Source organism: Hibiscus syriacus, unplaced genomic scaffold, assembly GCF_006381635.1.
Source record: "Hibiscus syriacus cultivar Baekdansim isolate YM2019G1 unplaced genomic scaffold, ASM638163v2 tig00110065_pilon, whole genome shotgun sequence".
Lineage (NCBI taxonomy): Eukaryota > Viridiplantae > Streptophyta > Magnoliopsida > Malvales > Malvaceae > Hibiscus > Hibiscus syriacus.
Genome location: NW_024062585.1, coordinates 2,809,281 through 2,834,523, shown reverse-complemented (window position 1 = coordinate 2,834,523; position 25,243 = coordinate 2,809,281). Strand labels below are relative to the sequence as shown.

The 25,243-nt window shown below is 36.3% G+C and overlaps 1 pseudogene; it reads left to right on the top strand.

Annotated features, from left to right (window-relative positions):
* Nucleotides 1–23,644, top strand: part of LOC120214530 — a 28,616-nt pseudogene extending 4,972 nt beyond the window's left edge.
* The last annotated feature ends 1,599 nt before the right edge of the window (nucleotides 23,645–25,243 follow it).

The window sequence follows — 25,243 nt, the reverse complement described above, 5'->3', positions numbered from 1 at the left end:
TTCTGTTGGTTTTGTTTTCATGTTTTAGACACTGACCTACACATGATCAATAAGATAATTCTAAAATTCTATTTTTTCCTTGTAGTTTCCACTGCTAAAGATACATTCATTCTGATCTTTGTTATTTTATTCAATGTTACAGGTTTTAGTGGTTTCAGGAGAAACAGGCTGTGGTAAAACAACACAACTTCCTCAGTTTATTTTAGAAGAGGAGATATCATCTCTGAGGGGTGCTGATTGCAACATAATATGTACTCAGCCACGTCATATATCTGCCATATCTGTTGCAGCTAGAATATCCTCAGAAAGGGGAGAGAGTCTCGGTGAAACAGTTGGTTATCAGATTCGCCTAGAGTCAAAGCTGTCTGCTCAAACACGGCTCTTGTTTTGCACTACTGGAGTGTTACTCAGACAGTTGGTACTATAACATCCTCATTTTCTGTTAATTCAAGTTCTTATCTCTCTGTGTTACATTATTCTCTTCCAAAGCTCTAGTGATACTTTGAAGGTTTTTTTGGCGGAATTCTGATTGTTATTGCTTGGCTGTGTTTAGCTATTCTGTCACAAGCAAAGTGTTTTTATTTTCTTCCTCAGTGTATTTTGTCACTAATGAATCATGCTGTCATGCGAAATGCATCTTGCCAGTGAATTCTTTGGATGTTGAAACTAGATCTTCTGTTTGCTTTATGTTTCTTGATGTGATTAAACCTTGCTTTTCGGGGCCTGACAAAAAAACTTTCTTGGTTATTCCATGACTTTTCATGGGGTGCTTAAAAAGCACTAGAGAATTTTGTTTGCTTCATGTGAAATTTCCTCCGGCCAGCTAGATGTATTTCCCATCTATGACATTGTTTTTCGTTTCTGTATGTTTTTCTGAAACTGCAGGTTCAGGACCCAGATTTAAATGATGTGAGTCATTTGTTAGTGGATGAAATTCATGAAAGAGGCATGAATGAGGACTTTTTGTTAATAATTTCGCGTGACCTTCCTCGACGTCCAGACTTGCGTCTTATTTTGATGAGCACAACCATCAATGCTGATTTGTTCTCTAAATACTTTGGAAATGCTCCAACTATTCACATACCGGTACATTCAGAGATGAAGTTTTCATTGTTAGAAATGTTGTGTTTATTGCTTCTATTATTTTTACACACCGTCTACCTTTGTATAACCAGGGGTTGACTTTTCCTGTGGCAGAGTTATTTCTAGAAGATGTGCTGGAGAAAACTCGTTATAATATTAAATCCGAGTTTGATCAGGGCAATTCACGAAGAAGAAGAAAAGAGCTTGATTTGAAGAAAGATAATTTAACTTCACTATTTGAGGTACGTATTCAATCATAAATTCAATCATTACCATTCTATTTTTAATTGTTTAATTTTACAATAATACCAAAGGGTTGTTACCTAGTTATGCTGCCACTAAGTCAGACTAGACATTTATAAGTGTCACCATTCTGCCATTTACCGTTAAAATTTTAAATTAATATAAAAAATGAACTAACTTACTAGTAATCCATAAGTTTACTGGCCATGATATGGGTCTAACCGAACCAGGTTACTTATAGGAATGGCCTGAAACCACTTTACTCTTTGGGTTTTGGCGAGCTAACTGGTTTCTTCTCAAGTACTTGCACTCTTGTGCTTCTTTTCTTAATGCCTTCCTTCACCCCATACTATGGAAACAATTAAGCATTTTATTTTAAGTTTATTAGATATTTAGAGCTTGTTCATTTTATGCTTTACTAGACTTGCATGGTAATTGTGGTTGTTGTGAGTGCACCTTTTACCTTCATTTCAGATGGTTCGGTTTCTGTCTATTTGTGCCTTTATCTTTATCTCACAATCTCTCCATTTTCTCATTGTTATTAGTTCATACTACCATTATTAGCAGTTCAGCATTTATTAACTAGGGATGTTAGTGCTTTTATCTGGATAATCTAAATTTGTACCCTTTTTATTCTTCTGTAAATAGAACCCAACCCACTTAAAGTTTAGGAAGTTTGTTCTTTAATTTTGTTAGGTACTCATGACATTTTCTTATGTAGGATGTTGACATTGATTCTGAATATAAGAGTTACAGTGCAGCTACAAGACATTCACTTGAAGCATGGTCTGGTTCACAGATTGATTTGGGACTGGTATGTAATTTCTGAAGTCAGCAAGTATGGAACCTGCCCCGTGCTTGAAAGAAAATTTTATGTAATGGAACCTTTTAATTATCATTTGATTGGATGATTGTTTTCTTATTGGTTTTCTTTTGGGCCTGCCATTTTCATGGTACAGGGAAACAAAATACCTTTTTCCTTTTTCTCAAAAGAGAACATATGTTGGTGCTTTTACAATATCATTTTTGCAAAACCATTTAAGCCATATTATTCGGTTTCTGTGCCTAGTCATATTTACAATTGTTGGAAATTTCTAGGCGGAGGCCACAATTGAACATATTTGCCGCTATGAAGTTGATGGAGCTATTCTTGTATTCCTCACGGGCTGGGATGACATTTCTAAGATCCTTGACAAGATTAAAATGAACAACTTTCTTGGGGACCTTAGCAAGTTTTTTGGTTCTTCCACTACATGGTTCTATGCCTTCCATTAATCAACGAGAGATATTTGAGCGTCCTCCACCTAACAAGCGGTGAGCATTTCTTAGATATTATTATTTTTTAAAAATAAATTCTTGAAGTTGTAGGGCGCCCCTTGTCCTTTTGCAAATAGAATCATCTTTTTTCTTTTCTTTTTTCCTAGTTATATACTTTAACTATATTTTTCAAGTAACATGAGACTATTTATAAACTTGCTCATCTTACAATCATGATATCCTCTCTTGTTATTTTTATGGTCATAGAAGTATGGCTATAATGACCTATGAAATTTACTGAAAAGAGGAGAGAGTTTACCAGGAAGAGAGTTGTTTTTCTTTGGTATTCCTCTGTTATTCGAATAAACAGATCAAATCAGACTTATTAAAATAGGTTGTGTTACAACAATAGAGTCCTACTAGGACTTGTTGCAACATAAGAATCATGCTAGATCTTTACTTATCTAAATAGATAACCATCTTATCTTCTACTTAGATAAACCTAAAATACAAGTTTAATACAAAGTAAAATACTAAATACAAGAAGCTTAGTTATATCCTACACTCCCTCAAATTGGAGAGGATTTATTATATAATCCTAGGTTGGACATGAATCTATCAAAGTTAACTTTTGGAAGAGCTTTGGTGAGAATATTAACTAGTTGCAGTTGAGTAGGAGCATAGCTTAGTTTGACTATCCTATTATTTTTTGATAAAAGTTTGACTATCCTATTATCGATTTCTCTTAAATGAATTGTCTATCAATCTCCACATGCTTGGTTCTGTCATGATGAACAAGATTTTTTAGAAATACTTATGGCAGATTGGTTATCACCTTAGCACCTTAAATTGATTATTGAAGTCAAACTTTAATTCTTTTAATAATATTTGAATCCACATTCCTTCACAAATTCCCAGTGCAAGTCCTCGAAACTTAGCTTCTGCACTACTTGAAACTATTGATTGCTTCTTACTCCTCCATCTGTTAGCTTTCCCACTAACCATTGGTATTGTTCTTCATTAATTGGTGCTTCGTCTTTTAGCTTTGGGTTGGGATTCATGGGTGTTTGTGCTGGTTTACACCCAAGCATACCATTCTCTTTTAGCAAGTCCACAGTGTATCATAATCCCTGCTTTTGATCGAGCAATCCCAACCCCGGAAAATACTTGAGAGTATCAAGATCTTTGATTTCAAAATCAGCAGTAAGTTGAATGTATCCATAGTTAATTGCAGCTTTGGTAAACATGTCGAACTATGCACGAGGAGATTGTTTTGGGCCATAAAATGACTTCCTTAGCTTGCAAACTTTGTAACCAATTGAGGATTTCTCTAAAACTGTAGGTATCTCAATGATAGTAATACTCAATTGTGTTTAGCTTAGCAACATGGGCAAAGTTCTCCTGATAATCAATTCCATATGATTGGGTGAACCCTTTTACCTTTAGTCTTGCTTTGAATCTTTTGATACTCCCATCAATCTTGTATTTGACAGCGAATATTCATTTGTAGCCTATTGTTTTTTTCCTTTTGGTAGTTTAGTGAGTACCCATGGTCCATTAATCTCTTCTTCAGCAACCTTTTTCCGTGGACTTTTCAATGCTCTCTGGATTGACTTTGGAATCTGTATGCTATCAAGAAACGTAGTAAATGTCTATAGGATGGTAGTAATGTTTCATACCCTACATACCTCTTAATAGGATAATGAGTGTGTGAACACCATTTCTCTTAGCAATAGACATATATGAATTATCATTATTGGGACAACACTTTCACTATGTGAAGAAGATTCCATAATTGTGTCAATTACTATATTTAAATAGGATAATTAGTGTACTTTCGGACACCCTTTATCTGAGAAATGGGATATGAATTATCAATAAAAGGAACAACAATCTCACTATGTAAAGATTCCATACCTGTGTCAATTTCTAAGGCAGATGCACCTAGTTCAAGTTCTTGGCAATTTCTTGCATGTATATGTCTTTTATATTCTTTGTAGGTCGACCCTTCCTTTTAAATACACATTGTTCTTGATTTGTTTCAATTTGGGTTTGTTTCAATTTGGGTTTTGGATGGTGTTTTCTTTTGTGGAGTTGATTTTGATGGTGTTTTGGTTGGAGAGTCTTGAGAAGGCAAATCTATTGGTTTTAATGAAGGTGGGTATTTTTTTATTGGTTTTTGGTTTATTGGAAGAAGGAATACATGTGGATTGAGTATTTTGAAGGTTGTGCCAAAGCTGAAATTCCTTGAACTCTCCCCTGAATCTTAGCTTTGGTAAAACAAGGTTGATTTTCAAGAAATGTGACATCTATAGAAGTATACATTTTCTGAGTGAGAGAGGAATAACAGTGTAGCCCTTTTTATTATTGGAAGTATAACCTACAAATATGCATTCGATATACTTAGGATCCAGTTTGGTTCAATGCTGGTGGTGGATGCGAACAAACGTGGAACAACTAGATACTTTCAGGGAAAGATCAGAAGAAAAAGACCTGAAGTGAGGAAATTACTCTAGGATAACATCACGAGGTCTTTTGAATTCTAAGATTTTACTAGGCATTCTATTAATAATTATTGGTGGCAGTAAGGATGGCTTCCCCCAAAAGTGTTTGGGAACACTCATGCGCAACATGGTAGACCTAGCAACTTCTACCAGATTGTCAGAAATTAGCTTCCTAATTTAGCAAGATTGTGTAGGATCTTTGTAAATATACTCTACTAGTTAGAATCCCTAACTTTAGGGGATTAGAATTAGTCCTAGAATCAATTCCTTACCTAGCTTAGCAGTTACCTAAAATAACGCAACAATGTGTGTATTTAAATTATGTATTTTCCTACAAATGATAGTCAATATATGGAGAAATATACAAGTACGTGTTGACAACATATATCAAAATGCGAAGTGAAACAGATAATGGGGAGAATAGGGAGAGGTCAGTGAAGGATGTAAATGGGTTGAGGAATGTCTGGGAGATGCACATTCCCTCTGAAGATTCAGATTGGGTGAAACGGTCCTTAATAGGGATAATCAAATCTTCCTTTGAACAGGAATTAGTACAAAAAGCTTTGGTGAATGAGGGAGTGGAAGTAAAAATAGCGAGATGGGGTTATGCATGGAATGCTTGTGTTGTTACATTCAAATCGGCTGAAGAGTTTTCAAAAGTGTGGACAAACAGACAGGAGTTACTATTTTGGTTTGACATGCTGGCTTCATTGTTGAACATTGAGGGTGTGCCATTGGCGTATTGTCTAGTGGAATTAATTAGAACTCCTCTTTTATGTTGGAATGAGGTGTTTCTGGAGAAACTTTTTAGGAGGTGGGGAAAGTTCATATGTATAAAGGAGGAATCAAATAATAGATTGAATTTATTGTCGGCGAAAATTCTGATCAGGGTGGCGAGTCCATTTGATATCCCTGAATCAGTCATGATAGGGTCTTACGGTAGATCATTCAAAGTCAAAATCACATTAGGGTCGGTTACTACAAAACCTGACGATTTCCCCGGCGAGGTGGTGGAAAAAAATTCAAAAGAATGGTACAGTGAATATGTTTTTTTCGAGGAGGATGGCCGTCAACCATCTCTGGAAGCAATTGAAAGTCAGAAGCTATCAGAGGATTCTAGTATTAAGGTGGATACATGGTTGGATCAAGGACAGTTGAGTAGTTTGAAAGGGGTTGGTGGGGGACAATTTCTGCTGAGGAAGTCAAACAAGGAAACTTCTAATTATGGGCTGTCAGATTTTCTTGAAAATGGGACAACTCTTATAGGGGAATATGTGGGACTTGGGTTGAGGAAAGGAGTGGGCCTACACTCTCAAGCCCAAGTGGATGATAATTTGGGTTCTAATACACTTATGCAGAAAATAATTCCTGCGGGCCCTGTTTACAATATAAAGTGGACTGCTAGAGGAAAAGAAAATACTAAGGGTAGGTTTTTTCCTTAGTTAAATAGGGAATTAAATATTCCTGAAGAAGATATGTTAAAGGGAGAAGTGGAGTTCGATAAGGTAGTTACAAGTGGGGAAGAAGCAGATGTGTAAACTTAAGTCCCAACTGTGGAGTTGGTTAAGTACAAGCTGCTGGAGAATAATATTGAAATCTATTCAAATGGATCCTGGCGTTGGAGTCCATTGTATCCTTTGTCTAGAATTGTGTCTATCATAATGTTCCGGTTGGAAGGTGGAACAGAGGAAGTTTTTCTAGAGTATATAGAAGATCTAGTGAAAAACGGGGTAAAGTGATCTCGTATAGCACGTCATCTTTGTTTGAAAAATTGATCGATTCTAGGTTCAACGGGTAATAGTGGTTCTCCGGCAGTTCTTCTGGTCATGAACCGACAAAAACCTACAAAAGAAATAAAAAAACGAGTAAATCTAAAAAATGTGACAAGTAAAACTTGCTATGACAAAACTTTAAAAATTTCTGCAGTCGCCAATCCCCGGCAACAATGTCAAAAACATGATTGCTTGTAAATGTGCGTGCTATGGCATGCAAATTTGTGCAAGTATACACAATCGATGCAAGTAATATAGTAGTGTGAGTATTATCTCTACAAGGATTAGGGGGAATTCTTTAAAGATTGACTCAGAAAAAATGAAGAAATAATGTGTCTTATTTCTTGAATGAGTACAAAGCTTCCTTTTATATAGAGAGAAATTATAACAAAAAACAAAACTAATTAGAGCTAATATTTGACAGCTTTTTCTTTCCTACTTTGTCTTAATTTATAGCTTTTACTTTCTAGAAAACATATCCTAGAATATCTCACGGATTATGACTAAATCAAGGCTTTCAATGACCGAATTTCCAACACTTCCCCTCAGGCTGGTTTAAAGATATCTTCCATAGCCAGCTTGCTAGTCAGCTTACCAAATTGCATCTTGTGTAGTCCCTTCGTTAGTACATCATTTAATTGTTCATCAGTTGAAAGATATGCCATGCATGTTATTCCCTCATTGACTTTCTCCTTGATGAAATGTTTATCCACTTCTATATGTTTCGTGTGATCATGAAGAACTGGATTATGAGCGATAGCAATAGCAGCTTTGTTGTCACAATAGACCTTTATTGGAGTCGAGTAAGATAACTTCAATTCTTCAAGAATCCTTTTTATCCACATCACCTCACAGATTCCATGGGAAATGGATCTGAATTCTGCTTCAGCACTACTAGCTACCACATTTTGTTTTTTACTCCGCCATGTAACTAGGTTTCCTCCAACAAAGGAACGGTATCCAGATGTTGATCTTATGTTTGTAACACTTCCTGCCCAATCTGCGTCTGTGTAGACTTCAACTTGAAGATGTCTATGTTTCTTGAACAGTAAGCCTCTTCTTGGAGTTCCTTTCATATATCTTAAGATCCTATAGACGGCCTCAAAAATGCTCCGCCCCTGGTGAGTGCATGAATTGACTTACCATGCTAACTGCAAAAGCAATATCAGGTCGTGTATGAGACAAGTAAATCAACTTCCCTACAAGTTTGATATTGTTCCCTGTCCTTTACTTCTTCAACCTTAGCAGCTTGTACCTTCAAGTTTGGCTCAACCGGAGTTTCAACCATCTTACAACCAAGTAGACATGTTTCTCCAAGGAGATAAAGAATATATTCTATGCTTGACAAATATGCCTTTCTTAGATCTTGCAAATTACATCCCAAGGAAATACTTAAGAGCTCCCAGTTCCTTAATTTGGAACTCCTTTGCTAGTTTTTTCTTCAGAATAGCTAATTCTGTTTCATCATCATCAGTGAGAATAATATCATCAACATAAGCCATCAAAATTGCAATTTTACCATCTTTTGAATGTTTATAAAATACTATGTGATCAGCTTGACTCTGCAAGAAGCCATAACTGATAACTGTCTTTCCAAAGCGGTCAAACCAAGCTCTTGGTGACTGTTTGAGTCCATATAGTGACTTATGTAATCTTCATACTTTGTTACTGCCAAGTTTCTTCTCAAATCCCGGCGGTAGGCTCATATACACCTTTTCCAGATCACCATTGAGAAATGCATTTTTAACGTCATGTTGATGTAGAGGCCAATCGGAGTTCACTGCAAGAGATAACAACACTCTAATAGAATTTATTTTAGCAACAGGAGAAAAAGTCTCTTGGTAGTCAATCCCATATGTCTGAGTAAAGCCTTTAGCCACCAATCTCGCCTTGTATCTTTCAACGCTTCCATCAGCTTTACTTTTTATTGTAAACACCCCATTTATACCCGACTATTTTCTTACCTTTGGGTAGATCAACAATCTCTCATGTACCACTTCTCCTTAGAGCATTCATCTCCTCCATGACTGCTAATTTCCAATTCGGATCATCCAATGCTTCCTGTATATTCCTTGGAACAAACAAATGTGAAATCCTAGATGTGAAAGCTTTATGGTTTTTTTATAGTCTGTGATAGGAAAGATATTTTGCAATGGGATGTTGAGTGCAATTTCGGACACCTTTCCTAAGTGCTATAAGGACATCAAGATCAGGAATACTAGGTGAATTGTTGGACAAAGTGGAGTAAATCAAAGGTGTATTAGGGATAGGATTACATGAAGTTTTGACACCAGAACTCAGATCTTCAGATTGGTTTCGTGTAGGGTTGATATTTGAGTCTTTATTTCTCAGATGAAATCTCTTCCTAGTATAAAACAGAAGCTCAGAATTCAAATCACATTGATTAGTTTGTATTTTCAAAGCGACCACTCTCAGAAATACGTGGTTTTTGTGTAGGATAAATGACATTAGGTAGTGGGATAGAAATGTCCCAAAAATTGTCTTCTACATCACTTGTCTCCCCCTGAAGAGAATTTTTTGTGAAATAAGGTTTAGTTTCCAAAAATGACACATCCATACTCATATGAAATTTTTTTGTTTGAGGATCAAAACACTTATACCTCTTTTTATTTGAAGAGTACCCAAAAAAAATGAATTTAATAGCACGTGGATCAAGTTTTAAACGAAATTGACATGGAACATGAACATAGACAGTACATCCAAAAACTTTGACAAGTAAATCAGAAAACAACCTTGTTCCAGGAAAAGATGATTTTAGGCAATCGAGTTGTGTTTTGTATGTTAACACCTTAGTAGGCATCCTATTTATCAAGTAAGCGGTTGTTAAAACTGCTTCACCCCATAAGTATTTGGGAACATACATGTAAACATTATGGCACGTGCTACTTCAAGTAAATATTTATTTTTTCATTCTGCAATGTCATTTTGTTGAGGGGTATCCCGACATGTAGAGTGATGAAAAATCCCTTTCTCTTTCAAAAAAGCACCTAAGTGCTCATTAAAATATTTTGTTCCATTGTCATAATGTAAAATATTAATATTGGTTTGAAATTGGTTTTCAATTAGAGTGTAAAATTTTTTGAATAAATCTTTCACGTTAGACTTTTTATTAATTAGATAAATCCAACATAACCCTGTGTGGTCATCAATAAAAGTAACAAACCACCTTTTACCAGAAATAGTAGTAATTTTAGAAGGGCCCCAAACATCACTATGAATCAAATAAAAAGGTTTGGAGGCCTGATAATCTTTTGGTAAATAAGGGGAATGATAGAGTTTTTTGAATAAAATGCAATTTTCACAATGAAAAGAAGAACAATCAATCCCTTTAAATAATTCTGGAAATAAGTGTTTCAAATAAAGAAAACTAGGATGTCCTAGTCTATAGTGCCACAACATTATTTTTTCTCGAACAGAAATTGAACTAGTACCACTAAAGCTCTGAACTTTTTTATTACTGATAGATACTTCATCAAAGTAATAAAGACCTTCAATCATCCTAGCACGTCCAATCATCATCCCCGAGTTTCAATCCTGAAATTCACAATGTGATTCAAAGAAGGTAATGCAACAATTAGAATCTCTAGATAGTTTACTGACAGAAAAAAAATTGCAGGCTAATTTAGGGACATGAAGATCATTATTGAGATTAATTTTCTCTATCAGTTTAATGAGTCATTTTCCTGCAATAGGTGAAAAACTACCATCGGCAATTCTAATTTTTTCAATTCCAGGGCAAGGTGAATAGGTATTAAATAAATGAGAAAAACTAGTCATGTGATCTGAGGCTCCGGAATCTATTATCCACGGAGAGGAATTTGGAAAAGAAAGTGCTTTAGGATTACTACCTGTTTGTGCCAAAGAAACACTAGGAATACCGGATGAGAAATTGGATTTTATCAGTTTCAAGAGTTGATCAATCTGCTCTTTGTTGAAGGGACCTGAGCCAGCTTCACTTGCATTAGGAATTCCACGATTGTTCTCTCCTTGCTTGTTGCTTTTCCAGTTAGCAGGTTTGCCATGAATTTCCAACATGTCTCACGTGTATGGCGGGGTTAGTTGCAAAAATTGCACCAGACCCGTGGTTTATCATCAAACCTGTGCTGGTAGTTTGCTGCCTTGTAGGCTGAAATATATCACTCAATAAAGTAGAATTTTTAATTAACTCACCAATACTCCTCTTTTTGAGCATGACATTCCTTCGGCTTTCTTCTCTAACTTCGGCAAATACTTCGCCAATGGATGGAAGAGGAGGTCTGCCAATAATCCTTCCTCGTACTTCATCAAACTCAACATTAAGGTCAGCAAGAAACTTGTAAATACAGCTATCTTCTACAGTTTTCTTATGGTGATTACAGTCTCTTCGGTACTTTTTCATTCGTATGTGTTGAAGAGATCAAAATCCTGCCACAGCCTTTTCAACGAATGGAAATATGTGGTGACAGAATTATCTCCTTTACGAATCTTCAATTCTAAAGTCAAATCAAAAACCTGAGATTGGTTGCCCAGGTTAGAATACATTTGACTAACATTATCCCACAATTCTTTTGCAGTATGATAGCACATGTAATTGGAGCTTATGTCCTCCTCCATGGAATTGACCGGTCATGTCATAACCATGGAGTTTTCAGCATCCCAAGTGGCGTACAGCGAATCATCAACAGCAGGAGCCTTCTTATCACCAGTGATTTAACCGATTTTCCCTTGCCCACGAATATACATCCAGACTGATTGTGACCATCGGAGGAAGTTGTCACAATTAAGCGGATGGTGGTGATTTGGACGGAATGAGAATTGGAGTGGTGTTGCATAGTGGCCGCAGCAGGGGTTGAGGTGATTTCCGACTCGACTTCGAACATGGCTATGGTGAATTTGGAATTGTTGTGTTTTAGAGTTAATATACGATTATGACTCTGATACCAAATTAGAAAATAATGAAGAAATAATGTCTTATTTCTTGAATGAGTACAAGGCTCCTTTTATAAGAGGGAAATTACAACTAAAAAAGAAAACTAATTAGAGCCAATATTTGACAACTTCTACTTACTTTCCTACTTTTTTTTAATTTACATCATTTACTTTCTATATTTATATAGAAAACATATCCTAGAATATCTCACAGATTATGACTAAATCAAGGCTTTCAATGACCAAATTTCCAACACTTTCTGGAAATGGGTATCATCCATGAATCATCTTTTGTTAACACCCCACAGCGGAATGGTGTAGCTGAAAGAATTGACATATCCTTGCCACTACAAGAGCTTTCCTTTTTCAAAACAAAGTTCCTAAACTTTACTGGGGAGATGCTGTGTTAAATGCCACTTACATGATAAATAGACTACCCACTAAAGTCCTTGAATCCCAGAGTCCTCTTCAAGTCCTCACAAAATTCTATCAAAATTTCAGCCCATGTTTTAACCTAAAACATAGAATATTTGGTTGTGTTGCTTTTGTTCATATCCACTCATAGGGAAGGAGTAAACTTGATCCTAGGGCACTAAAGTGCACATTTATTGGGTACTCTTCTACTCAAAAAGGCTATAAATACTATCACCCATCTACAAGAAAATACTACACCTCTGTTAATGTCACCTTTGTTGAAAAAGAGAGCTATATTATTGTTCCTTATCTTCAGGGGAGATAACATTCAAGGGAGATAAGGATGTTGATTTTTTCCTTCTTCAACCCCTCATTGACTTCCCTACACCTACACACTTCGACCAAACACAACAAATACAGTCTATTCAGCCTGCTATTGTTCCTAATTCTCCACAACCAAAACCCAGTACACCACCACCACAACCAACCATATAGAACACTACTCGTCCTACACTGGTTTATTCAAAGAGGAAGATATTTATGCAGATTCAATCATCCCCTTCTCCTACTCCTGTACAATCTGAGGTACACTCTGAAACTCTTCCTGATCAAAATATCGACAATAATGTCTGATTCTGATTTTGAACTTCCCATTGTTAGTAGAAAAGGAAAAAGAGCATGTACCACTAAACATCCTTCTACTTGTTTATGACTTACAAAAACCTATCTTTTAGTCACAAAGCTTTTCTTACCAGCCTAAACACCATTACCATTCCTAAGATTATTTTCGAGGCATTAGAAAATGAGAATTGGAAAAGGGCTGTGAAGGATGAAATGGAAGCACTGGAAAATAATAAAACCTGGGACTTAGTAAAGCTGCCAGAAGAGAAGAAGACAGTGGGATGTAGATGGGTGTTATCTGTTAAGTATAAGTCAGATGGCTCCTTAGAGAGGTATAAAGCAAGGTTGGTGGCAAATGGATATTCTCAAACCTACGAAATAGATTATCTTGAAACCTTTGCTCCTGTTGCAAAGTTGAATACAATAAGAGTTCTAATGTCTTTAGCAGCTACTCAAGGGTGGAATTTGTAGCAATTTGACGTCAAGAATGCTTTTTTGCATGGAGATCTTAAAGAAGTGTACATGGATATTCCACCTGGATTTGGACCAAGTACTGGACAATAGTTTGCAAGTTAAAAAAGGCTCTATATAGACTAAAACATTCTCCTAGAGCTTGGTTTGGAAGGTTTGCTAAAGTGATGTTGAAACAAGGGTTTAAATAGAGCCAAGGTGACCATACTTTATTTTTGAACCACTCTTCTTCAGGGGGAGTGATTGCACTCTTGGTGTATGTAGATGACATAATTGTCATAGGAAATCATATTGAAGGAATTAGTAGTTTGAAGAAGTATATGATAAGGGAGTTTGAAGTTAAAGAAGTTGGAAGATTAAAATATTTTCTTGGAATTGAAGTAGCACTCACAGCAGGGAATTTTTATATCTCAACAGAAGTACACTCTTTACTTGTTAAAGGAGACTGGAAACCTAAGGTGTAAGCCAGCAGAAACACTAATAGATGTCAACCATAAGATTAGATATTCAAAAGATGATGATGCAACAGCTGATAGAAGTGCATTTCAGATACTTGTGGGAAGGCTCATTTATTTGTCACATACTAGACCAGACATAACATATGTTGTTGGAGTTGTGAGCCAATTCATGCACAATGCTAAGGAATCACATCTAAGGGTTGTGACTTGCGGTATTTGAAAGGGACACCAGGCAAAGGAATTCTGTTTAATAGAGGAGGAAATTTGACTCTGGAAGCTTACACTGATGCAGACTATGCTGGATTCATAGTTGATAGAAGATCAACCTCTAGGTATTGTACTTTCTTTGGAAGAAATTTAGTTACTTGGAGGAGCAAAAAGCAAAATGTTGTGGCTAGATCAAGTGCAAAAACTAAGTTTCGAGCTATGGCCTTGGGAATTTGCGAGTTACTATGGCTGAATATCACTTTAGAAGATTTGAAGGTCAAATGGGATGGACCAATAAACCTATACTGTGATAACAAGTCAACAATTAATATTGCTCATAATCCAGTTTAACATGATAGAACAAAACTGTTGAAGAGGATAAACATTTCATAAAGGAGAAACTTGATAGTGGCCTGATCTGTACTCCTTATGTGACCACTGGAAATCAAGTTGCAGATATACTTACCAAGGGTCTGCCTAGTAAGTATTTTCAGAAGTTGACAGAGAAGCTGAGGATGAAAGACATCCATGCCCCAGCTTGAGGGGGAGTGTTAGAGATTAGCTTCCTAATTTAGGAAGATTGTGTAGGATCTTTGTAAATATACTCTACTAGTTAGAATCCCTAACTTTAGGAGATTAGAATTAGTCCTAGAATCAATTTCTTACCTAGCTTAGCAGTTACCTAAAATAAGGCAGCAATGTGTATATTTAAATTTTGTATTTTCCTACAAACGATATAGTTAATATATTGAGAAATATACCAATTTTGACATAGATGCTTATGTTTCCTCTCGACTCTCTCATTTTGTTGAGGTGTGTTAACACATAAACTAACATGAATTATCCCTGTCCCTAAAGTATAATCCTAAGGTTGTGGTAAAGTATTCACTTTCCTTGTTTGTTTTGAGGATTTAAATTGGGTTTCAACCATAGTATAAAATATTTGAATATACCACAAGTTTTAGATTTTTCTTTCATAAGGAAATGTTGTCCTAGGATGATCATTTATAAATGGGAGGAACCATACAGCCCCATTAACATTTTTTACTCTTGAAGTGCCCTAAATGTCACTATGAATTATGGAAAATAGAGTTCAGGGTTTACATTCAATACTAGGGTAGACTTGATGATTATGTTTTGCAAGTTGGAATATTTCACAAGAAAAATATTTTGGTATCTTTATTGACAAATAACTTGCGAAACAGCTTTGCAAGATATTGAAAGTTGAAAAGAGAAAAGAAGAGAGAGATAAGTTGAAAGGGAAGATAATTTTCGGTGAGGTTTGGGAGGTCTTTGTCGATAATCTCAGTAGGAGAGTATCTCGACGTGAGCTGAGGGAACTCTTTTCGTCTCAGGGGGCTGTGGAAAGAGTTTTCATCCCAAAAGAAACTAGGAATCCTAAGTATAAATTTTTGACTTTTGCTTTTGTTCAGTTTGAGCGGGAATCTGGTTTAAATCAAGCGATAGATATGCTAAATGGATCATTGATAGATGGGAGAAGGATTACAGTTGGAGTAGCAAAATACAATGATGCTCGTCCACTGATAGCGGGGAAAAACAGTCCAGTTAAACTGGTTCCAGTTTCATCTGCAATTGGTCCTTCAAAGTTGAAAGAGATAGATTTTTCCTGCAGGAGTGTTAGGGATGACAGATCATATAAAGATGCTTTATTGGCTAATTATGCAACGGGGTATACGGAGTTTCATTCTGAAGGGAGTCATAGGGAGAAAGTAAGAAAGAATATTCTGGAAATGTATATTTCGTCTGAGAGTTCAAGTTGGGTCAAAAGATCTTTAACGGGGATTATTAAGCTTTCCATTGATTTTAAGTCAGTTAAGGAGTCTCTCTTTAATGATGGCTTTGAAGTTCAGATCGCTAGCTGGGGTTATGCTCGGAACTCATGCATAATGACATTCAATTCGCATAAAGAGATGATGGAGGCATGGACAAAGAAGAAAGATGTGATAAGCTTTTGGTTTGACAGATTGGATCTATTACTGAATAAGGATGGCATCCCTATGGCTTTTTGCCAGGTTAAGCTATTAGGGATTCCTTTGCTATGCTGGAATGAATCATTCTTAGAACGAATAGTTGGGAGATGGGGAGATAAGGTAGAAATTCATGATTCTACTAAGAACAGGGATGATATCTCTTCTGTGAGAATTCTTTTGAGATTTTATAGCCTTTTTGATGTGCCATAATTTATTAATCTTGGATCCTATGGTAGATCGTTCAGAATTAATATCAAGTTTGGATCGATTTGTGATGATTCAAAGCCGTTTTTCAAAAATTCTCCGGTGGTCGGAGCAGTTGGAGAAAATTTTGGTGAGTTGAGGTTTGAGGATGAGGAAGATATGGATTTCTTAGAATCTGAGGAAAGTCCAGTCAAATCAGCAGAGAAAGGCAGACAAAAAGTTGACTTTTGGTTGAATGAGGGAGCTTCTTTCGGCTCAGCAGGCTCTGATGGGGAAACACTTTCTCCAAGATTTACCAAACATGGGAAGGGTTTTTCAGAAGGACTGTCAGGTTTTCAGAACGTTGGGAACAACAGAGAATGAGACTTTGTAGGTTTGGGTATTAGAAATTCAAAAATTTCGGTTGATGGGTCACAGGCCCAAACGGATGATTATGAGTTGTCTGGACTGGATTTTTCTAAGTTATTTCCTTCAGGGCCAGCATACTCAATTAATAAGTTTGGTAAACTAGTCCAAATTAGAAGACCAACAGAGGAAAGCAATGGTAAGAAGCAGCTTAAGGGGGCCAGCAAAAATTCTGATTCATATGGCAATAAAGATGTGCAGGCTATAGAATCTAAATTTAGGTTGTTAGCTCCGAATTTAGAGTCTTCTAAAAGCCATTCCAGAGGTCGCTCCTTGTTTGTTCACAAAAGCTCGCTCTCTTCCAAGAGTGAGCCTTTAGTGAAGAGGAGAATGCCCAGATATAGCAGAGTTTACAGTAGAAGTAGGGAGAGGAAATTTTGGCATGGGAAGGCTCAGAAAGGAAATAATTTTGATGGGGTTGCTTCAGTTTCAAAGTCGGCTAAAGATCAGTTATGCTCTTTTAGTCAACAGATTTATAAAATAACAGAGTCTAATCTACATGGTAGAATGAATCCAAATTCAGTTTTGGAAATTGGTGTTAATGGTGCAGATGGTGAGCCTGCAGGATGTTCTTTCTCTCATTCAGCCTTAAACAGCAGAAGAGTTAAAATATTGTTGCTAAGGGATGCCTTAGAACAAGTCACTATTTCTACAACATCATCTCCAGATTTTTTGAATCTATTAGATGAAGCAGTCGCTACATGGCAAGTTAGTCAGATTTTGGGAGTTTCATTTAATAAAGGGAATGAAGCTTTTCTGGAAAAATATTTGAATTTAGAGAAGGGATGTAATATGGTCGTTTGAGGAGCCACATTGGAGATTTTGAGGTTTTTCAAGTTTTAATCATGAAGGATAACATAGCCATAATTTCATGGAATATTAGGGGTTTGGGTAAAAAGGAAAAATAGAGAGCGGTGCAAAGATTAGTTTCAAACTCTCATCCTTCTTTTCTTTGGCTTCAAGAAACCAAAGATGAGAAGTTACGAAGGTCCTTTCTAAGAAGAAACGGGTTAAATGGCTTCCAAGGGGTTATTGAATTGCCAGCTATCGGTTCCTCGGGAGGGTTATTATGTTGGGATGATAAAGTCTTTGAGATGGAAGACCATTGTATAAACAGGAGATTCATTGCGATTACAGGAAAATTCAGATTTAACCAGTTCAGAAGTGTTCTTATTAATGTATATGGACCTTCAATAGAGGAGGAAAAAGAAGGTTTTTTTGAAGAACATATTGTATGTTCATTTCTGCACAGAATCTGCTTGTTTGTGTTGGAGGGGATTTTAATGTTTATTTGTGTGAAGATGAGAAAATAGGTAGAGCTCATAATAGATTCTCTATGAGGATTTTCTCTCATTTTATTCAGTTTGTAGGTTTAATTAATCTGCCTATGGAAGGGGGAAGGTTCACTTGGTGTAATAACCAAGATGATCCTACATTTGTTAGTTTGGATAAGTTTTTAGTGGATGGTCAATTCTTGGCTTCTTTTCCTGAGGTTACTCAGTCGCTTATTCCCAAATCAATTTCAGATCACAATGTTGTGTTTTTACATAATGGAGGATCTAATTGGGGAAACAAGCCTTTTAGATTGTTCAACTATTTGATGGAAGAAGATGGTTTTGATGAAATGGTTAATCAAACTATCACATATTGCAAGAAGCTCAGGAGAAAACCGGGAATTCTTAGTATCTTAAAGAACTCTGAACTAGCCATCAAACAGTGGGCAGGGAAGAAAAACAAGTTCCCGGGAGCTGCTATTTCAGATTTAGAAAATAAAATTCAAAAACTTGAGGAGGTAGCACAACAGAGGCTTGACAGTTCGGTACAGGAGATAATTGAAGAGTTAAGTGTTTGCAGATCAGAACTGTGGAGACTATATAGAATTGAGGAGCAGATTTGGCATCAAAATTCAAGACAGAGGTGGGTTAATGATGGAGATCGAAACACAAGATACTTTCACACTTGTGCCTCGGTGAGGAGAAATCAAAATGCGTTGAATGGCTTAAAAGTGGATGGGACTTTTACTCAAGATCCAGATGTTATCAAAGCTACTGTTAAAGATCATTTTTTCAGAATTTTTAATGAGAGTTCTACTTTAGATGTTGAAGACATTGGGCTGACTTTTCCTAGAATTTCCTTGGTTCAAAGTGGTCTTTTAGAGAAGGATTTCTCTGAGGAGGAAGTGTGGGAGACTTTAAAGTCTTGTGATAGTAACAAAGCCCCGGGACCGGACGGTTTGAATTTGGGCTTGTTCAAAAGGTTTTGGCATGTGCTAAAGGGTAACATTATGGATTTTTTCACAAATTCTATTTGGGAAAGGAATGGGAGCATGGTATCAACCATACTTTCATCACTCTTATTCCTAAGGGAACTAATAATGGGAGTCTAGATGATTTTAGACCAATTAGCTTAGTTAGAGGAGTTTACAAGATTTTATCCAAGTGTCTTGCAAGGAGGCTCAGAAGTTGTTTAGGAGAAATCATAAGCCCGACTCAATTTTCTTTCATACCCGGTCGTCAAATTTTGGATTGCTCTCTTATTGCTAACGAGGGCATTGATTATTGGAGGAAAAAAGGGTTAAAGGGTTATGTTTTTAAAGTTGATTTCAAGAAGGCCTATGATACTGTTGATTGGTCTATACTGTTCATGGTGATGGAAAAAATGGGTTTCGGCTCTACTTGGATCGGATGGATCAAAAAATGTGTCACTACAGCTTCGATTTCGGTGTTAGTTAATGGGGTTCCATCGGAGGAGTTTGAAATGGCCAAGGGGCTTCGACAGGGCTGTTCACTCTATCCCTTATTATTTAATCTAGTAGGGGAATTGCTGAATTTATTAATCCTAAGGGTTGTTTTAGAGGGTTTATTTTCCGGATTGAAAGTTGGTAAGGAGGAAGGGGTTGTCAATCTATCATATTTACAGTTTGCGGATGATTTAATCATTTTATGTGGGGCTTCGAAGATGCAGATTTTGAATGTTAAGAGAGTGTTAAGAGTTTTTGAGGGGATGTCAGGGTTACAAGTTAACATAAAGAAGAGCTGACTGTTTGGAGTAAACATATCTCAAGAGGAGGTTCAAAATTGGGTTGATTCAATTGGCTGTGATGTTGGTAGTTTCCCCTCTAACTATCTAGGTCTTCCACTAGGTGCAACAAAGAATTCCTCATTTATTTGGGATCTGGTAGTGCAGAACTTTCAATCAAAATTGGCAGGTTGGAGGGCAGCTACTCTATCATTAGCTGGAAGATTGGTTTTGATCAAATCTGTTTTATGCTCACTGCCTACGTTTTTTTTGTCGATGTTTAAGATTCCAACTTCAATTTTTAAGTCTCTCAATTCTATTATGGCTAATTTTCTATGGGGAGGTGGCATTGGTAAGAATAAAATTCATTGGGTTAATTGGGAGGAAGTGTGTAAACCCAAGAATGAGGGAGGATTGGGAGTTCGTAATTTGAGTTGCATGAACAGAGCATTGTTAGGGAAATGGTCTTGGAGGTTTGCAAACGAAAGAAAATCTGTTTGGATGAGGTTTATTTGTTCTAAATTTAACTTTGATTCCTCAAGGCTTTTTTTCGATAGTAAGCTTCCATGTTCTATTTCTTGGCAGTGGAGATCAGTGACTAATAACTATTTCAAGCAAGACTCCTTTGGTTTAAAGTTTCGTTCTTTATGTTATTTTCAAGTTGGGGATGGTAAACACATTCTTTTTTGGCATGATGTTTGGGCTTCAGATTATCCGTTAAAGGTCCTATTCCCAAGACTGTTTTCGATTGCTGCTAATAATTCAGGAAAACTGTGAGTTTGGGAAATTCCATTCATCGGGTTGGTTTTGGGATGTTCAAGTTGGAAGAAATTTAAATGATTGGGAGATGGAAAAATTGTGTAATTTGATGAAGCATTATTTCTCTTGTTTATCTGTCTAAAGATTCCAAGGATGGCTTGCTTTGGAAAGGTAGTGGGGGATGGTATATTTTCAGTCAGCTCTTGTGTTAAGAGTTGTGCTACAGGTTCAAAGGAGTCTCAATTCTGGTTGAAAATTGTTTGGCGAGGAGTAGTACCACCAAAGGCTGAAACATTTCTGTGGCAAATTGTGAAGCAAAAATTGGCTGTTAAATCTGAATTGATTAAAAGAGGAGTTCAAGGTATTGATGATGTTTTATGTCCTCTTTGTAAAAAGGTTGAAGAGTCTTCCTCGCATCTATTCTTTACTTGTCCAGTAGTGTGGTTATTATGGAACAAATTTTTACAGTTTTGGAATTTCAGTTCTGTTCTTCATGCAGATGCTAAAATGTTTCTATTATGTTGGGATGAGTTGAAGTCTAATTCTACAATTTGGTCTTTCATTCCTGGGGCTATTATTTGGACTATTTGGAAAACCAGAAATTTTATTGTTTTTGAAGGGGGAAAGCTGGACCAATTAGAACTGTTCTTCTTAGCAAGGGTTAGGCTTGCCTCGTGGTTTTTAGCTAAGTATAAAGACATCTCTATTCCTAAAGACTCTTTAATTTATGACCCTTCTTTAGGGGATTTACACTCATCCTGCAATTTCATGAAGTCCTCTGTATTACCCTGGCTTCCTCCTCCTATAGGCTTCATAAAATTGAATGTGGATGCTGCCACCACCAGTGATTGGTTGAAAAGCGGACTAGGAGGTATTTTAAGGGATCATTCGAGAGCAATTTTAGGTTCTTTTCAGGAGCCTGATGGTCCGGGACCTCTAACATTAAAGGAACTCAAAGCTATCCAAAGGGGTCTGATTTTCGTCGCTTCTATTCAAGGGAGGGATAATGTTCGACTGATTGTTGAAAGCGACAATAAGATAGCAGTGGACTGGATTAACATTGTTGATTTTTATCCAGTTTTGTATGCTGTTATTGTTAAGGATATTGTTGATAATCTTAGGGTTTGTGGGGGGATTGTTAGATGGGTTGCTAGGTCAGCTAATTCGGATGCTGATGCCTTAGCAAAGGCTGGTATAGGCTGAATTTTATGCCTTAGTAAGGGTTTATGGGATTTTATCTAGGTTGTAATCCTACTTTATTTTAATAAAGTTCTAAGGCGCTCTTTTCCATCTGTCGCTGATTAAGGAGCTTATTCATAAGCTCCATTAATCAAGAAGGTGGTTTTTAATGAGGCCTTCAAATCTTATCAAAAAAAAAGATATTGAAAGTTGAGATGACCAAGGTGAAAATGCCACAACATAATTGGATTTGAAAAAAATTAGAACGAAATGAAGAAATAGAAACAAACTCTAAATATGCAACTTGTGTGAACTTGTCTTGTTGGAGAGGAGAAAAATACAATGTTGGTCATGAGAGGTTGACATCTCCCCAAGAAGCTTTTGTAGTGCTCCAATCTGCTCCTTAGTGAAGTGATTGTTGTCACTGTTGGTGGTGGAAACACCAGCCGTATTAGCATGACAGGCTATAGGTGAGAAATTGAAGAGGGTATTTTGTGATGAATGCTGGTCCGATTTGGAACTGATTTCAGAGGAAAATGTTGGTTTGTACGCCATAATATTACAGGGTCGGGAACTAGCCTGATACCATGTGAATTTACTGAAAAGAGGACATTTGTTTTTCTCTATTATTCCTCTGTTATTCGAATAAACAAATAAATCAGACCTATTAAAATAGGCTGGGTTACAACAGTAGAGTCCTACCAGGATTTACAACATAAGGGCCCTGCTAGGTGTTTGCTTATCTAAACAAATAAATCAGACCTATCAAAATACTAAATACAAAGTACATGGTTATATCCTACATGATGTAAAGAACTAAGCATTAAACCATTAATATGCCCTTACCTGTAGCAAGGATTCTTTTCCTAAAGCAATGCAGGAGATACTGAATGATGGTAACACTGAGATTGGCATCCAAGATTCTTCGCATAGTTAATGGCCTAACTGCTGTTTTTGCCATGCTACATGTTTTCATTGCCTGTTTTGCAACATCCATATACCGTTCTTTGCTGTATATTTCCAACTTGTCACTATGGCCAGTGCTTTTCTACATGTTTTCATCATTTTGTTTTGGTTCTCTTTTATCTCATTTTGAATTCTGAATTTGCTGCTCCGTCTTTCAGAAAAATTGTTTTGGCGACAAATATTGCTGAAAGTAGCATCACCATAGATGATGTTGTGTATGTTATAGACTGTGGAAAGGCAAAGGAAACAAGTTATGACGCTCTTAACAAGCTGGCTTGTCTTTTACCATCATGGATTTCAAAGGCTTCAGCACGTCAGGTATTTATTTATTTTCTAGTTCAGGGGTTGATGGGTAATTCTCTACATTTCCAAGTTTTGGCTAGTTTCATCTGTTACCAAGATTTCTTTCTGACTTGGTGCGGTCGTTTAGAGACAAGGCCGTGCTGGCCGTGTGCAACCCGGAGTTTGCTATAGGCTGTACCCAAAATTAATTCACGATGCAAACCATTGCAAGAGTTATGCCTTCATATCAAAAGCTTGCAGCTTGGAACTGTGGGATCATTTTTAGCGAAGGCACTTCAGCCGCCGGATCATCTTTCTGTTGAAAATGCAATTGAGCTTCTTAAACAATTGGAGCTTTGGATGATACAGAGGAGCTTACACCTCTTGGTATCTCTTCTCTTTTTAATCATTGTTCTCAACATATGTCATCTCTAAAAATACTAAATGTTATTCGAACTGATTTTTTTTGCAGGTCGCCATCTTTGCACTCTACCTTTGGACCCAAACATAGGTAAAATGCTTCTGATGGGGGCCATTTTTCAATGCCTGAATCCTGCCTTGACAATTGCGGCTGCTTTTGCTCATCGTGATCCATTTGTTCTTCCAATAAATAGGAAAGAGAAAGCTGATGCAGCCAAAAGATCCTTCGCTGGTGATTCTTGCAGGTTAGGTCGCTTTGCTGAGTTATATGTGATTTGCAAACTAAACTTGATTATTATCGTGTTACTAACTGGAAAATATTTAACTTTTTTACATGTAGCGACCATATAGCAGTTCTGAAAGCATTTGAAGGATATAGAGATGCAAAACGTAATGGAAGAGAGAGAGCATTTTGTTGGTAAAACTTTTTGTCCCCGGTAACCATGCAGATAATGGAGGAGATGAGAAATCAGTTTATTGATCTGTTATCAGACATAGGATTTGTAGACAAATCACGGGGTGCTTGGAGGGTATTGAGATGCTTGGAGGGTACCTTCATTTTTCTGCTTCGAAGAGTGTATTATACTTAATACGGGTAATCCCTCGCGCGCTTTTCTTTGGTATAAAAAAGTACTTCAAACACTTCTATACATACATGGTTATCTCTGGTTAGTGTTTAGTCCTAGGTTAAGCGATCATAAAACACTTTTAAACATTCATAGTTATCTATGTTTATTTTGCTTACCATCATCATCGTTGTCATCGTTTTCATGCAGAAACTGCGAGGAGAACTCGACAAGCTTTTGAACGGAAAGGTTGAGGAACCTGGTTTGATATTTCCGTAGCAGGAAAGGGAGTGGTGTATGCTGTGGTCGAGTTATTGCAGAGTCAAAATGTACGGTACTGATTTTATACTCTTTTTGACACTTAATATTAGGACGGACTGCTATTCATTTATTGTGTCATAATATAAGCAAAAATGCAACTTTTTTAGGGAATAGACTATGCGGTCTTTTATAGTCGTAAGGCAGCTCAGCTGATTATACCTTAGGCACCGCCAAGGAGTTAATAAAATCCGAATCTGATTCTATTCAACCGAAATAATAATAAAATATTATTTTTATTCAATAAAAAAGTAATTTAATTGAAAATAATAATATATAAATGAGTATTATTATAATTATTTCTAAATATATAAGATAAAATTATATTTTTTTCTGGGTTAGATCGGGTATTTTTCACAATAAACCCAACCCGACCTAACCCGACTATCACATTTAAAAACTTAACTTGAACCCTATTTTTTTAAATCCAACCCGAGCAGGTCGGTTTGGGTCTCATGCCCATCCCTAATTATATCTGGTTAATTGATTAATATTTCAAGTATCACTTGGATTAGTCGATCTTGTAATGTGATAGTAGCTTACGGATTTACATTTTAAGCTTTCTGGTGAAATGTTAGTCAATGTTTAGTAATATTAGGATCAGAAACTGCTTTATACTAAGAAAAATGAATGAGCGACGGAAGGAAATGATGGACGAAAAGATATAGAAAATGCAGACTGAGAATTAGATAACCAGATGCTTCCCAGAGTTTGAAATCGGCTATTAGAAAATGAGGAATAGAGAAGCTCAAGATAATTTTGTATAAAATGTCGAATGTATTGGTCAGATTTGTTTTATATATATAGGTGGAAGGAATAGTTATGAATATTGAATATAAATTTTTTAAATAAAATATCAAATATTTATTAATTTTGAATGTAAATTCTTAAAATAGAAAAATTTAAAATAAATTCGGAGAATAAAAAAGTAATCTTAAGTCAAAATATTAAAAATTCTGAAGTTTTTTTTTCTCAGTTGTCTTAAACTACCCACATATATGTCCACCAAGAAAATCCTTGGACATTTTTACCCATCTCCATCTTTGCCACATGGTTGTCTATCCTGTTAGTTTATTCATTTTTCTAACAACTTTTAAGGGGTCAAAGTGTCCCATTGTTTTTGAAAATTTGATTATGCCATTTATTTATTCTTTTTTATGCTCAATTGGGTACTAA